The sequence below is a fragment of the Crotalus tigris genome, unplaced genomic scaffold (genome assembly GCF_016545835.1).
Source record: "Crotalus tigris isolate CLP2741 ecotype Arizona unplaced genomic scaffold, ASM1654583v1 scf7180000024153.1733885, whole genome shotgun sequence".
NCBI lineage: Eukaryota > Metazoa > Chordata > Lepidosauria > Squamata > Viperidae > Crotalus > Crotalus tigris.
Genome location: NW_024100414.1, coordinates 1,583,583 through 1,600,161, shown reverse-complemented (window position 1 = coordinate 1,600,161; position 16,579 = coordinate 1,583,583). Strand labels below are relative to the sequence as shown.

The 16,579-nt window shown below is 44.1% G+C and overlaps 1 protein-coding gene across 2 annotated transcripts in view; it reads right to left on the bottom strand.

Moving 5' to 3' along the window:
* LMX1B (LIM homeobox transcription factor 1 beta) overlaps positions 1–16,579 on the bottom strand; it is a 194,210-nt gene that overhangs the window by 2,282 nt on the left and 175,349 nt on the right. The gene's annotated exons all lie outside the window — the stretch shown is intronic.

The following is a 16,579-nucleotide window of genomic DNA, read 5'->3' as shown; positions in this document are numbered from 1 at the left end:
GATAGATTAGATAGAGATAGATAGATAGATAGATAGATAGATAGATAGATAGATAGATAATAGTTATGGAGATGGATAGAGATAGCTAAAGAGATAGGTAGAGAAGCAGAGGCAGAGAGAGAGATAAATAGAGAGATAGAGAGAGATAGAAAGAAAGATGGTAGAGATAGAGAAATATAATAAGAGCAATGGACTATTACTGCTTTGTTGATTTCCATCTTAAAGAACTATAAAAAATAATAGGTTCCAAATGGTTAGAATACTATGTATGGGTGTAAAGGCTGGGCTGGGATTACACGGGGCACCTGATTTAACAAAGGTGGATTAAATAAATTACAGTTGGCTAGTTTAATATAATAGGAGTCCTGGGTGCTCCATTACTGGAGGTTTATAAGAAGAGACTGGGCAGCCACTTGTCTATAAGGTCTTCTGCCTGAGCAGGGGGTTGGACTAGAAGACCTCCAAGGTCCCTTCCAGTTCTGTTATTCTGTTCTTACTCTTTACCAACAACGGTTTGCCAACCACAACGGCTGGCTTTGCACAATGTGCTAGCCTGAAGCTAAGCAGCCTTAGAGTTTCCTTTGAACCCAAACTTCATCAACGCTTTGCTGATGGCGTGACCTGCAGAATTATTTCAAAACTCACTTCACAGTGTTTATCGTTGGCTTTTTCTCAGCAGGATTTTAAAACCGCGGGGAAACTAGGGAATGGGGAGGGACTCAAAATGAAATCTAGTTGTGCCTGGTTGAGAAATATCCATTTTGCTTTGTTTCTCTCTAGCAGGAAAATTGACCCAAACCTTTAAGCATGAGCGGTAAAACGCACAATCCATCCACGCAACCCACTCTTATTCCTAAACTGCCAGCCTTCAGTGAAAAGAAAGGGGCAAGGCAATAAAAAAGGAACTCCCGATTCTTAAAAAGTCTTCAAACTGGGCACAGCATCTATTCCCAACCGGCCAATGACTAATCCAGCTTGTAAATTTAGTTTCCTCTGATCTGGTCTTCTCTCTCTCTTTCTCTCTCTCTCTCTCTTTTTTGTCCTTTTGTTGGCTTTTTTAATTAACTTGTCACACCGCAGTCTGGAAATCTCGTCAGTAGCTGACAAGACATTGGCAAGACGTGTGGAATATTGACTTGAAGAAGATGGAAGAGCCAAAGCAGCTGGGGAGTTTCACCCTGATGGCCAGCTCTGATTTTTTTTTTCTCCGGCATTAGAGAGTGCCTGGTATACAAGGGGTTGCAAATTTGTTCCAAAGGGAGGGGGAAGAACACCTGGCTGCAAAGAAGTGAAGGGAAAAATAACTTTGCTTGTGTGACCTTTGAGATTGGCGATTAAAACTATTCATAAAGATTCCAACTGGTTGTTTTTAATCAAAGGCTCATCACCACGCGCAAACTTTTCCTGGCTCTGTAACTTGCTGAGGGCTTGTTGGCTGGAGGAATGTTGAGAAACAAAACCAAACAGCCCCCTTTTGGGGGATGAAGAGTTTCAGGACCGTTGGACTCTTACGAAGCCAGTAAGGTAGAACGTAATCAGAATGGGAAGGAGGTCATCTAGTCCAACCGCCTGCTGTAGCGGGTGATCTTACGCTTTTTCAGATTGTCGACTGATGTAGGCCTGCCCTTGTGATTGTGGCTTGGGGAATCAGGGTGAATCAACATGCAGCACCAGGGGAATGCCTTGCTTACAAGGATCATTTGTTGACTAAACTCTGGTTAGTTGGTTACAGACAAGATAGAGCCAGAAACCAGCATGTTTCATACCAATCTGGGTCCTCAGTTTACCTCGGTTTACTCACCTCAGAAGGATGGAAGGCTGAGTCAACCTTGAGCTGCTCAGAATCGAACTGCTGAGCTGTTGGCAGTCAACAGAATTAGCCTGCGTTCTAACCACTGCTCTAACCATGGTTGAAGGAGGGAGGCCTGTCTAGCCTATCTAAGAGAAGGTCTAGGGGTGACAGGATAGCATCTTCCAGTACTTGAGTGGATCTCCCAGTGAAGAAGGGATCGATTTATTCTCCAAAGCTCCAGAGGGCGGGACAAGAAGCAAGGACTGGAAGATCACTTGAAGAGAGAGCCAACATAGAACTAAGGAGAAACTGAGAACAATCAATCCTTGGAACAGCTTGCCTCCGAGAGTTGTGGGTGCTCCATCGCTGGAGACTTTCAAGAATAGACTGGACAGCCATTAAGACTGGGATGGTATAAGGTCTCCTGCTTTGACTAGGGGGTTGGACTAGAAGATCTCTGAGGTTTCCTTCCAGCCTACGTTCTGAGCGACATGACTTCTCGCCAGCCGGGACAAGGAGTTGGGATGACTGCTCTCCAGAAGCGCCAGCTTGGATTTGAAGGCAACGAACCCAACCCCGGATCACGCAAACTATTTCTGTCCCCCGCGAACAGACAATACTTTGTGAGCTCTGCCTTAAACAAATCAAGGGGAAAAGAAAAGATTGCGAGAGCTGATAGGGAGATGAATTAACAATCAGAGCTTGTTTTTGAGTGCCATGCTACCGGCAGAAGTGACTTCTGCAGGTGGCTGGGGGCTCCGGGGTGCAGCGGCCCTGTCAGCGCCTGCCCACTCTTCCCGTGCGCCTTTTCTCTTCAAATTAACTCCATTCTTCACAGTACAAAGGGAGATAAGCCACCTGCCTCCCCGCCTGCACAGAAGCAGGATTCAGACCCCCGGTCGTCCTTCTAGCGGCTGGGCGAGATATTTTATATTTGCAAAAGGGAAGATTTTAGATAAACTAAGGGGGTGGGGGAAAGGGCTCACCCAGCTGCCTGTCCCAATAATGCATTTTTATTACTATTTAAAAAAGAAAGAAAGAAAGAAAGAAAGAAAGAAAGAAAGAAAGAAAGAAAGAAAGAAAGAAAGAAAATGCAGTTATCTGGCCTTCTTTCCATCCAAGGAAGGCAGGGAATGAAATAAAAATGAAATTGCTCTCTCTTGCCTTGAATTCTGGGCGCATCTTACCACCTGCCTGTACAGACCAAGAAGTAAAAAAAAGTATTGTGTGTGTGTGTGTGTGTAAAATGTGGGCAACCAAGCAGGGGAGCCAGGACTTCAAAAGGCCTCCTTGCCTTTAATACTGGGCCTAAAGACAGGGAGAAACATAATTATTTGTTTCTATCTCCTAAAAAATTAAAGGACATATTAAGCTGGAATAAAGTAATCCATGCATGCTTGTATCCATCCATCCATCCAACCATCCATCCATCCATCCACTCTCTCCCTCTCTCACACATGCAAATATTCTGAAGATCCTTGAAGCTCTCTGAGCTTGATGGTTTTCTTGCAGATGTTTCATGACCCATCTAGGTCACATCATCAGTGTTAGATGTAGGTAGGGATGAGCTAGATAGCATTGATGATAGGACTAGGTGGGTCATGAAACATCTGCAACAAAACCACCAAGCTCAGAGAGCACCAAGGATCCCACAGTCCTCCTCCTCCTCCTCTTCACAAACCCCACTCCCTTTTAGCATTGATGTTGTTATCTAGTTGGGTCATGAAACATCCCCCCCCAAAAAACCCACAACCAAATGAGGGCACTAAGGACCCCGCATTTTAAAGACCCCTATTCTCCTTTATCGATTGGAGGAATTGGATGCTCCTTAGAAAGGCCGCCACGACTTTCAAAGAACGGGTCAGGTTCTGCTCCAACTTTGCGCCCAGATACAGATTGAGTCCTACATTACTTTGAGTTACAACAGCAGGTTCAAAATCTCCTCCGGGGCTGGCCGCTGCTACCGAATGACGCACCAGATGGGCGAACTTTTGTTGCTGTGGTTTTTAATAAAGGGGCCGAGAGAAGTGCAAAACATTGATTAAAAAAGAAAGGGAAAAAAAGAGAGAGAGGGAGGGAAGACAAAGGCTAGGAAAGAGCCAGGCTGTTTTTGTGTGTGTGTGTGTTTTTTTTTTTTTTTTTTGCACAGAAGGAGATGGTTTTGAAGTATGATAACCCACCAAGCCCTTTCGTGTGGCTCTCCACCTCCTGTCTTGCCAAAACCTTCCCCTTAAGACAGGCTCATTATCCTGTCTGACCGTTTCAACATTTCCTTTGCAACTAATGAAAAAAAGAAAAGAAAAAAACACTGAAGAGGATGAGAAGGGAGAATGGGAGAAAAGAAAAAAAACAACACTTAACAGCCCAGCAGGGAAATATTTTGAGTCAGACCAAGATGTTCGCTTGGCACAATTTTGCTGGCAGACATGGATGTTCTTTAAATGTGAGCTTGTCAGGACTGTTTTATGTGGTGGATCCAAGTGGCTGTGCAGGCAGACAGTTAAACAGGGGAGAGGAAGGGGTGGGAATCATGGCAGTTAACTGCCAGGCTGAGTTTTAGGAAGAAGATGCTTCTTCAATCAATGTCAGCCATGCTTCAAGGACTAGAGTTTTGGCCACCATGCAGTGAATGTCAGGCATGAGAAACCAGGTCCACGTGTGAAAGACCCATTCAACTGATTTAGGGCTACTCATGCCTATGCGGGGGGAATCATCTCAATTCACACTTGCTAGGAGTTAGATAAAGGTCAATGGAATGCGAGGGAGTTGGATGAAGTTTGCTTGTGGCTACGTAGAGATTCTAGGCTGATCCCTCTTTTAATTCCAACCCCCCAGATTCTGCCACTCTTTCCCCTACATCAAATGGGGTCAATAGCTTGAAGATTCTAAAAATGGCTTTGGGTACATATTATTATTATTATTTTAGCAGGGGGAGGATTTCTTACTGCCAAGTGCATCAACATACATGTCTCTTTCGATCCGTTCAGATGTTTAACTACCAACAGAAGAGACTATTTGTAGCTCAGAGTTAAACTGTGGAAGGCTCTCTGAGATGGGTTGTTTTCTTGTAGAACTTTCATGACCCAACTAGGAAACATCGTCACTGCTGGAAGAGAGTAGGGTTGGAGGAGGAGGAGGAGGAGAGAAGGAGAAGAGGAAGAAGAAGAAGAAGAAGAAGAAGAAGAAGAAGAAGGAGAAGGAGAAGGAGAAGGAGAAGGAGAAGGAGAAGGAGAAGGAGAAGGAGAAGGAGGAGAAGGAGAAGGAGAAGGAGAAGGAGAAGGAGAAGGAGAAGGAGAAGGACTGTGGAATTGCTTTCTCACTGACTGGCTAGCATGTAACCACCATGAAGCCACTGAAGAGATGTGGAAATGTAGCTAGTGCCTGTCCTTTATCGATGATTTGATGTCATATAAGGTAGCATCCTTTCCATATTTCCTTCCTTTCCCTGACAACTTTAGAAGGGTCTGTAGAGCATGGCTTCTGGCAAGGGTGAACTCTGGGGTGGTGACAATGGAGGGCATCATGTCAAGCTCTACTTTTTCCAAGAAATGGGAACAGCTCTCCCAAAGACGCAATTTCCTGCCTGTGAATAATTGTCTCTTGGTATCCAAGGGCAACGATTGAAAGAATGGATAGCAGAGTCCACATTCACCCTGTATCACTCTCTGGCTTACTGCTCATCTCCGCTGCTTCTCAATCTTCCAACTTCTTTGTGATTAGCCCTGCGAACCCTCCGATTCTATGAAACGAAACATGAAAAATGAAGCGTGTAATATCTCTTGTAGTATCGGTTCAAGAAAATACCCACATTAACAAATGCCATGGTTTAAATTAGCAGGCTCACAGAAACACCCATCTATAACACGATATTTAAAAAAAAAAAGCCTGTTGATTTATGAGATATAGAGAACTCAAGGATACTTGTCTAAATTGTTTGACCATATATTGAACTGGGACATAAATAAAATACTGTAAATAAAATTAAATGAAGAATAAAATGCAATTCTATTTTTTGAATCAAAGGAAATTCTCTCTCTCTCTCTCTCTCTCTCTCTCTCTCTCTCTCTCTCTCTCTCTCTCTCTCTCTCTCGTCTGTCTGTCTATCTATCATTATCTATCATCTATCCTCTCTTTCTCTGTCATCTATATATTCATCTGCCTGCCTGCCTATCTATCTATCTATCTATCTATCTATCTATCTATCTATCTATCATCTATCAGGTCTTTCTCTATCCATCTATCTATAAGAAAAAAGAAAGAAAGAAAGAAAGAAGGAAGGAAGGAAGGAAAGAAAGAAAGAAAGAAAGAAAGAAAGAGATAAACAACTGGATACAATAAACTTGGTGGAATCTCTCCTTTAGCCACCAGAGATCCAGAATCTGCTTGATGCATGTTAACACCTCGTAACAGCCACCCACTGACAAAAGGAACAAACTTTAAAAGAAGATATCAAAGGAGACCCTTCAGAAAAGAGAGAGGGCAAGATCTCAGAATAGGAAACAGATGCAGAATGCCGCTCTCGTCCAGGGCAGGGAGGGGATGGCAGCACTTCTTGAACCTGGACAACAGAAGCTTCAAACCCAGATGAGGAGCTGGGCGGAAGGAGACAACTTGTCTTGAGGCACTCCTGTCCCAGGGCTGGAGAGAGAGACTGGTAAACAACCGGTTCCCCCAGGAACAAACCAGGTCAAGAATGTGGACCTCAAAGGGAGATAGAAGTCCATCAGCTCCAGATGTTGAGATGAATGACCTCCGGTTCTCAAGCTGTCGGCGGGAGTGCCGAACGAGCATCGGGGTAAAAAATCAAATCAAGCAAACAGAAGCAGCAAAAGGCTGTGGAGGGAGGCGAACGATGTCTCCCGCGTTTGATTTCTCAGTGGGAAACCCCAATATATGGATGTCACATTCTCTTAGGGTATAACAGAATAACACAGTTGAAAGGGAGCTTGGAGATCTTCTAGTCCAACCCCCTGCTCAAGTAGGAAACCCTAGACTATCTCAGACAAATGGCTGTCCAGTCTCTTCTTGAAAACCTCCAGTGATGGAGCATCCACAACTTCTGGAGGCAAGCCCTTCCACTGATGAATTGTCTTCACTGTCAGGAAATTCCTCCTTAGTTCCAGGTTGCTTCTCTCCTTGATCAGTTGCCATTTGTTGCTTCTTGTCCTGCCTTCAGGGGCTTTGGAGAATAGCTTGACTCCCTCTTCTGTGTGGCAGCCCTCAAATATTGGAAGACTGCTATCATGTCAACCCTGGTCCTTCTCTTCATTAGACCAGCCATGATCAATTCCTGCAACCGGTCTTCGCATGTTTCAGCCTCCAGTCCCCTGATCATCTTTGTCGCTCTTCTCTGCACTCTTTCTAGTGTCTCAACATCTTTTTTACATTGTGGCAACCAAAACTGGATGCAGGAGGGAGAAGACTTAGAAAAACAAGCTTTGTGGAATCCGTTTCCATTCTTATTCAACTTCAGTCATTCTGTGTTGCTTTGGAAGCCCAGAAGAAAATTCAGGGAGAGAACTCTCTTCCCTAAGTCAACAAAAACCTGAACCTGTGGCTGTTTCCATCACAATGGCTCTCCAGACTTCTTCATTATGGCCACTGTGGCTGCTACACCTGCCCTAAGCTGCTAGGATTTTTTCTTTGGGGCCTGGCAGTATCATAACACAACGCAACTTTCTTATGCCTCTTTTCGTAGGTTCCTGTAAGATATTGAACCATAACCAAATCCTGCGTATTTGGCTAGTTGGGAAAAAGATCTAAGGGAAAAAAAAAGATGTTAAAATACCGTACAATATTCAACAGCCAAGGTGGCATGACTGAATGACTTTCTAAGCAGATTCAGAAAAAAAAATGACTTCTTAGATAAGTATCAGAGTTCGTAAGGGAATCTCCTGACCCTGGAAATAAGAAGGACCTTAGCAAAACATTGCAGAACTAAAAGCAGATGGACACTCTCTTCTTATGGCATTAAAAAGGGAGCCAGCTCCTTCTTAGAGAGAGAGAGAGAGAGAGAGAGAGAGAGAGAGAGAGAGAGAGAGAGAGAGAGAGAGAGAGAGAGAGAGCGCAAAACTATCAAGGAAGATTCTTTTAATGTACTGTTGATTGGAAAAGAGCTAAAATGTGTGCATATCCAGATGCTAAGTTTCTCCGCCTTGTTGCAAAGAAAAGAAGGATTAACCAAGATGTTGTAGGAGTTTAGCTTTTACTTAATGAACTTCAGAGGTCTTGGTCTAATTTCCAAGTTTTGCAATAAAATCCTTCTTGTCTGAATTGTCTGCAATGGACTCATTTTAGGAGAAAATGTGCCCAAGCTGTGTCTTATAGAGAGAGAAAGGCAGAAGAAGTTACTACAAAAGGACTTATTAGGGGGACAAATGCATAGAAACGTACATGTGAATTTCTGTTCAAACTTTTGCTTATGAACTAATGAGGAACTAAAGGGAGAAAACAGGAACAAAGTTCAATGAAAGTGGTCGATTTGCACATTTTCTGGTTCCATAAATGACCTTGAGCTGGTCCCAGTAGGAAAAACTATTGCCTTCCAAACCAGAAAACAATGCTCAACTACAAAAATACAAAAAAAATCGTGCTTTCCACCACCTCTTTATGATCCAACGATAGACTTATTTTTTTTTTATTGTCCCTTATAAAATATACATAGCTTTTTATTGAATTGCCCGCTGTTGAAATCTGCAAGAATTTTTATTGCTTTTTACTATCCTGGAGAGGAATGAGAACAGCACTATCCATGTAATTTTGTAAGAAACCAAGACACTAAATCTAATTTGGCCAATATAGGTCCAATGATGAAAAATCATACACTGAACGGGAAGTTAGGGATCTCAGTGACAAGGAGTTGGAAACAGAGTGTGGGACACCAAGCATCCTTGCTTTGGGGGATGTTCACACCTGGAGGGCTTAAAATTGGAAGTAGCTTCTCAGATTTGAAGGGAGATGTTAGCAATGCATGGTGTTGAAATGGTGGTGAAACAGTAGATCAAAGATGGGGAAACTTGCCTTGTGTCTATGGAGATTCTCCATCATCCAGGTCATGGTTGTCCCAAAAGTAGAGGCAACTGGGCTTTCTGGTTTTTCTTTGAAGACGTTTCGCTTCAGTTCAGTTAGAACTGAAGAAGCTTCTTGGATGAGAAGCGAAATACCTTCAAGGAAAACCAAAGGAAGGAAAAGCACTTTTGGGACAAAACTTGCCTTGCTTACAGAAAGTCACCCATCCAATTTCCAGCCTCTCCTGGAGAGCACCATCATTTGAAAGAACTTCCTACAGAGAAGGTTCCTACAAAGTCCACCAAGCAGCAAACCCAAAGCTAGTTCTTCAAAGGTCAATTGGACTTTTCTTTGGGTTTTTTTTCTCCTTGAAGGCATTTTGCTTCTCATCCAAGAAGCTTCTTCACTTCTCATGGAACAGAAACGTCTTCAGTTCTGACAGAACTTCAGTTCTGACTGAACTGAAAAAGCTTCTTGGATGAGATCGAAACGTCCTCAAGGGAAAAAAAAACACACACACAAGCAAAGAAAAAGTCCAGTTGCCTTTTGAAAAAACACCTTTGGGACAACCCTGACCTAGAAGACTGAGAATCTCCATAGACAGGTTGACTTATTCTCCAAATCACCTGAGGGCAGGACAAGAAGTTACTGGTGGGAAATAATCAAGCAGAGATCCTACCTGGAACTAAGGAGGAATTTTCTGTCAGTGAGAACAACCAACCAGTGGAACCAATTTTCAAAAATAGACTGGACGGCCATTTGACCAAGATGGTATAAGATCTCCTGCACTGAGAGGGTCGGACTAGAAGCCCTCTAAGGTCCCTTCCAGCCCTAGGATTCTAGATTGTCCAAAATGTTGATGGCAAAGAAGCATGTTCATTGTGTGGCCAAAGGCACGCGATCTTTGGCCTCTCAGCATCAGGGTTCAGGTATTTTCCAATCTCCTCCTGGATTCCTTAATGCTAGAGCATCAAAGAAAATCATTTAGATAATGATAGCCTAAGAATTCAGCCACTAGTGCGGTTTTTTTCCCCCTCCTTCTTTATTATTTTTTCAACTCCCCAAATTCTCTCTCAACCAGTTTTTTTTTCTCTTTTCTCCCTTTGTCCTCTCCATTGATGGACAATTATTTCTATTTGAGTTATGCTAACTGAAACAACAACTAAAGACTTTTGTTCAAAACACATGCACCCATGTTTTTTTTTCCTCCTTGCATCTGATACAACAAACATCTGGCAATAAGTTCCCCAGATTGACTTTCTTCTCCAATGCAATCTTGGCCAAAAGTATAGATGCGACATCTTTTCGTTGATTATTATATTCCATCTTGCACCAGAATCAATGGCTGGACATTTAAAAGTCCCTCTCATTGGTCGTTCCCCAATAACGCATTTATAGCAAAGCAGCCAGCCTTCGGTATGATACTGTGTCTCTCTCCTACACTCACCTTCCACCTTCTCTCTCTCTCTTTCTTTTATTGATTTCAATAAAAAAAGGTAATTTGAAGATGGAGCAGGGGGTGTCATGCATGGAGGACGTGCGCTTTGCAAAATGGATTCAGGGAAGTCTTGGAGACTGGAGATGTGGTGGATAAAAGGGCAAACACAGGACATTGTGACAGAAAAAAAAAGAACTCTGAAGAAGTGCGGGCTTATTTTTCCGAAGCATTTTTTTATTTTGAGAGGTCAGCCTGTAAAGGATATTGAGGCAATGTGCTTGTCTATACTGCAAAGGCTGAGTTGTATGTCTAAAGCAGCTTTAAAAAAAGGCAGTGGGCAGGAGGCGGGGGGGTGATATGGGACCCCTCTAGGAAAGAAATGAATTGATTTGGGTCGGGCCAACTTTCCAAGATTGATCTAACCAGCTCAGGTAAATCCAGATTTCCTGCCTTCAGGGGCTTTGGAGAATAGCTTGACTCCCTCTTCTTTGGGGCAGCCCCTCAAATATTGGAAGACTGCTATCATGTCACCCCTGGTCCTTCTTTTCATTAGACTGGACATATCCAATTCCTGCAATTGTTCTTCATATGTTTTAGCCTCCAGCCGCCTAATCATCTTTGTCGCTCTTCTCTGCACTCTTTCCGGAGTCTCAACGTCTGTTTTTATATCGTGGTGACCAAAACTGGATGCAGGATTCCAAAGTCTGCTCTTCTAAAAAAAAAAAAAAAATGCACAAAGAGATTGCACATCATTTCAAAAAGACCCAGCTTAGAAAGAGCTATTCCTTCTCCAGTGTCTTGGTATGTGGCTTCTAAACGTCAGAGAGAAAATCCTGAGCTCCTTAAACTATTTAGCCGTTTGGAAATATTAGCCTAAGCGGTTTTGAGTAATGGCTTGAGAAAATATTCTATTGGCTTTAGTTCCTGTGAGTCCAGCATTAGTAACCAAACTCCAACCAAGTAACTGATAAAAGCAAGCAGCCTTAAAAGACAGGGCTGTGTTTGAATGCAACGTCCCTTCAGGCTGTATAAAGAAATCGGTCAGTTTCAAAAAAATGGGATTAGGAAGCTGGTTATTCATGTCTGTCTATCTGTGGGGGGGAAAAATCTCTTGTTATTCAACTAGGAAAGCTAATCTTGGAATAAGATGTTTGGTTGGGGCGATTTTTAATATAGTTAATGAATTAATGAAGCATAGACAGCATAGAAAGTGAAAGAATTATTAGGAAAAAACAGTGCATCCAGTTTTGGTCGCCATGGTATAAAAAAGATGTTGAGACTCTAGAAAGAGTGCAGAGAAGAGCAACAAAGAGGATTAAGGAGCTGGAGGCTAAAACGTTTAAAGTTGTTGGAATCGGGCAGGTCTAGTCTAGTAAAAAAAAAAGGCTAGGGATGACATGATAGCCATCTTCCAACATTTGAGGGGCTGCTACAAAGAAGAGGGAGTCAACCTATTCTCCAAAGCAGCTGAAGGCAAGCCAAGAAGCAACGGATGGAAACTCATCAAGGAGAGAAGCAACTTAGAACTAAGGAGAAACTTCCTAACAGCGAGGACAATTAACCAGTGGAACAGCTTGCCTCCAGAAGTTGTGGCTGTTCCATCACTGGAGGTTTTTAAGAAGAGACTGGACAGCCATTTGTCTGAAAAGGTACAGGGGAGAGGTTGGACTGGAGGACCTCCAGGGTCCCTTCCCACCCTATTATTCCACGTTCTACATTCTACCCTTAATTTCTTTTTAAACCGCAGAATCGCTGTACATCCAGAAAAGCGAAAGGAGGAAAATAAACCTTGCTCCTGCACACACAAACACACACATATACAAGCTTGTCGGCTGCCCACGATTTGGCATGTGGTGAAGAAAAGCCGGGGGGGGGGGGAAGAAACAGCTCTGCCATTCTCTTTTTTTTTTTTTCCTCCTTTTTTTTTCTTTTTAAATGAGCGCTTAAGCCAAGCCGGGATCAAGCCGAAGTTCACCTTATCAGGTCTCGTACTTCACCTGCGGGCCGAGTTATTGATAACTCTGTCATCCTTCGTAATATTGCCGGGGTAATAGCACTTGCTGATTAACCCACTCTCGAGCTATTAACTGCATTTCTTATCCCTTCTCGGACGGGAGAGACAAAGGCTGCCTTCAGTGGGCCGAAGTCAAAATTGTTGGCTGGCCTTTGGAGGGCTGAAAGACACAACTGTTACACTTACAGGATGCTCCGAAGGCAGGGAGAACCGAAATGTCAAAGGTTACCTGGCGGTGTTATCTGAAAACGGGTGGGGCGGCCAGCCCCCCCCCCGATGACAGAAGTTTGCAGAGAAATTACAGAAAATTGCCTGTTTTGTCAACATTTTTTTTCTCTCGAGAGGTTTAAGGGAAGAGAAGGCATCTCATTTCAGGGACTTAAAGAGTCTCAGTCATCCAGGAATCAGGGGACAAACAGCCTATTATTTCAACTATGTAAAAAAAAGCGATATTTTATATCATTCCTTTGAGTGATTGCTAAAGTGACTGGAGAGCAGCTCTGGCATACAAGATAATCCCAGGAATAGGTCTAGTTCTGAGTCTGCTTTGGGAAATTTACATTTTTGTCTCAACCTGGATATGGAGAAGATCCGGAAAGGCGTGGAATGGAGGTCAACCAGCTCTAAAAAGGCAAAGGAAGAAGGGTGAGGACTTTGATCGGGCAACAGTAAGGTTCTACGTTTAGGCAAGAAAAACCAAATGCGCAAGTATAGTATAGGGGGTACCTTGCTCAATAGTAGCAACTGTGAGAAGGATCTCAGAGTCCTAGTGGACAATCCCTTGAATACAAGCCAGCCAAAAAAGCCGACACAGTGCTAGGCTGCATTAACAGAAGGATAGAATCAAGATCACGTGAAATGTTAACACCACTCTACAATGCCTTGGTAAGGCCACACTTGGTTGGTCACCACGATGTAAAAAAAAGACGTTCAGACTCTAGAAAGAGTACATCGGAGAGTAGAAACGGTGATGACCTTGGATCCATTGTGCAGAGGAAGAACCGTCCAGGTGGCCTTATGATAGAGTTCCACTCCATGCAGTAGACTTGTCCTTCAGGGCAGGTGCAGAAGCAATTGTCAATTGTTCACCAGATTGGGAGATTGAAATGTTGATGAAACTACTGACCTTTCCCAAGACCAAGCATGAGAAGAATCTATCACCGTATCTCTCTGTGGCACAACATCAAAGGCAGGAAAAACGCTCACGTTGTTAATAAAATAGGGAATATCTCTAACCCACTGCCTCCAGAAGTCCATTTCTTCTTGCTATCGACCCCCGGGAAACCACTATTTAACACCTGTGAACCACCACCAAATATCTATGGTCTTCTCCCCCCCCCCCAATTTCTTTGGGTCTAGAAGAAAGCTTGGACTTTTCGGAAGGAAGCTGCAGGAAAATGGGACAAGAGCGTTCTCCCCCCCGCCCCAGAGAGAGACAGACAAATCCAAGCTAAGCTTATAAAAGGAGCTGATTATCACGACTCATTTAGAACAGTCCCTGATGGGATGTCACTCCCCCACGCTCAGAAATGTAATATGCCATCCACGTGATGGATGGCTTGAGGCGTTGACAAGGTAACTCACCTTAGACCTCTATAAGAACAAACCTGGGCGAAAGCAACATTTCCCCCCCCCCTTCTCCTCAATCAGAGCCATTTAGCCGTGTTCTCAAGTTCGGAGTCACCCTCAAATGTATTGATGCAGCTGTGGAAAACCATGGCTCTATTGATAAAACTGCCTTTGCCTTTTTTTGCAGCTACGTATTTCTGCTGGTTGACATTCAGCTTCCCATCCTCTATAGTGAGCAAGGTGCTTCTCCATATTTGTTTCCATTGGGACCTGGGTATTGTTTAGGTAGAACCTGAGAGAACTACTCCAATGTCTTCTCCATGCTTGATGCCATTCTTAGTGGAAGGTTCTTTGGGTGGGTCTGGATCATGTGCAAACTGAACCCTACAACAATTGTGCGCCATCCGGAGACCAGCTTCCCATAAAGCAGAAAGTGGCTCCTTGCACAGAGACACATCCTGATTTAGCCTTTCAAATACCTTCCCACTTGCTCACAAGCTGGCTGGGGGTGAATTCTTCCAGGAAAGGACTTAATTCCATTTTTCAAGGAATGTTTATTTTTTTTTTTCTGGGAAGTTTCCCTCTCACCTCTTTAAATTTTACAGCCTTTGGCATTCAGCTGGCTACGGGGAGGGAGAGGGGTTCAAATGGGACCATAAATTTCACGTTTTCTGGGTCTAAATCAAGGGAGTGCCCCCCCCCCGAGATCTTAACCTTAAATGATCAATACCAACTGAGGCTATTGGTTCTTTGTTTCGTTTTTTTTGGCCTCACTTCTCCACTCCCCATTAATGATATCATAGCATTCGGTTTTGGCAGGAAAATAAAAGCTTCAGCAGTCTAAAATATCGCATGCAAAGAAGGAACTCTTCCCAATTAAAAAAAATCCCCAGCTCACTCATTGCTTGTGGGCAGTTGTGCCTTTTAGCACTGGGATGGGAAATATATCTGTGAAAAGAAATGAGACTTGTAGACTGGGACAATCTTTAAGGATAGGGAAGAGTACAGTTCTTCTTAAGAATTGCAAACTTGGCGTTGTACGTTGGTGTGCAAATATCCTGTTGAATAAATGCATTTTCAAGCACACTACATAGTGAACCAGAGAACCAATTTGGGGTAGTGGTTAAGGCATCAGGCTCCTCCTCCTCCTCCTCCTCCTCCTCCTCCTCCTCCTCCTCCTCCTCCTTTCTAGCAGTGATGATGTTACCTAGTTTGGGTCACAAAATGTCTGCAAGAAAACAGCCAAGCTCAGAGAGTACCAAGGACCCCACAGTTGTCGTTGTTGTCCTCCTCCTCCTCCTCCTCCTCCTCCTCCTCCTCCTCCTCCTCCTCCTCCTCTCCCTTCTAGCACTGATGATGTTACCTAGTGTGGGTCATGAAACGTCTGCAAGAAAACAGCCAAGCTCAGAGAGCACCAAGGACCCTACAGTCTTCCTCCTTCTTCTTCTCCTCCTCCTCCTCCTCCCCCCTTCTAGCACTGATGATGTTACTTAGTTTGGGTCATGAAACGTCTGCAAGAAAGCAAGCAAACTCAGAGAGCACCAAGGACCCCCTCATTTCAACCCCTGAGCTACAAAGATCCTCCTTTAATCAATGTGCTTTTTTAAAGGATTTCTACACCCTCTAAAAACAACCCCATGGGTCAGAATGCCGATTACTCATGTGGACGGCAGAAGAACCCTATTTGGGGAGATGTAGAGCACCCCCAATTTCAGCCTAGCTGCCTTCAGATTGCCCCGGCTGCAAATTGGGAGCCTAGATGCAAAGATTAGAGACAGATGAAAGTTATCAATGAAATCCCTCCAGAAAGAGGCAGCGACAGCATGGGAAAAAGGGGCCTGGGGGCACATTCCTGCATCCCAGCCATGCTGGAGAAGGTGGATTTTTCCCATGCTCTTTGATCTGTGCTTTTTCCCTACCTGTTCCTCTTCACCCCCCCCCCCCGTCCATTGGCATTTCCGAGGTGTAACCCCCAATCAGGTTCTGCTTAATAATTTCACACGTCAGAGGAAGGACTTTGGAGTACAGGGGGTGGGTGGGCTGCCTCAACGCTGGACCCCCGGGCTAAAGATAAGTTCCTGATGTTGCAAGGTGTTGCTTTTATTCTGCAAATCAGTCCCACATTTCTCAAGAGAAGAGGACAAATTGCATTAGTAATGCTCCACCTTGGCTGCGGCGGGCCGGCTAATGGCCATGTTTTTTTTTTTTTTTTAAATAAGCAGGGACCAGAATGAATTTTGCCAAAGGAAGGGTGCTGGGAGACATCTCTTAGCTAATGCGAATTGTTTTATTGTTCTGGATTTAACCTCCTACGATCGTCTTCCCACCTGCCCCAATTTTTATTTTCAGGGAGGAGCAAGAAACCGCAAGAGAGGCAGGCATGAAGTTGAGGAGGAGTAGGAGGAGAAGGAGAAGGAAAGAATGAGGAAGGGGGAGAAGGAGGAGGAGGAGGAGGAGAGAAGGAGGAGAAGAAGAAGAGAAGGAGGAGGAGGAAGAGAAGGAGAAGGAGGAGGAGGAGAAAGAGAAGGAGAAGGAGGAAGAGGAAGTGGAGGAGGAGAAGGAGGAAGAGAAGGAGGAGGAGGAGGAGGCAAAAGAGAAGGAGGAAGAGGAAGTGGAGGAGGAGGAGGAGGAAGAGGAGAAGAAGGAGGAGGAGGAGAAAGAGAAGGAGAAGGAGGAAGTGGAGGAGGAGAAGAAGGAGGAGGAGGAGGAGGAGAAGGAGGAAGAGAAGGAGAAGGAAAGAATGAGGAAGGAGGGGAAA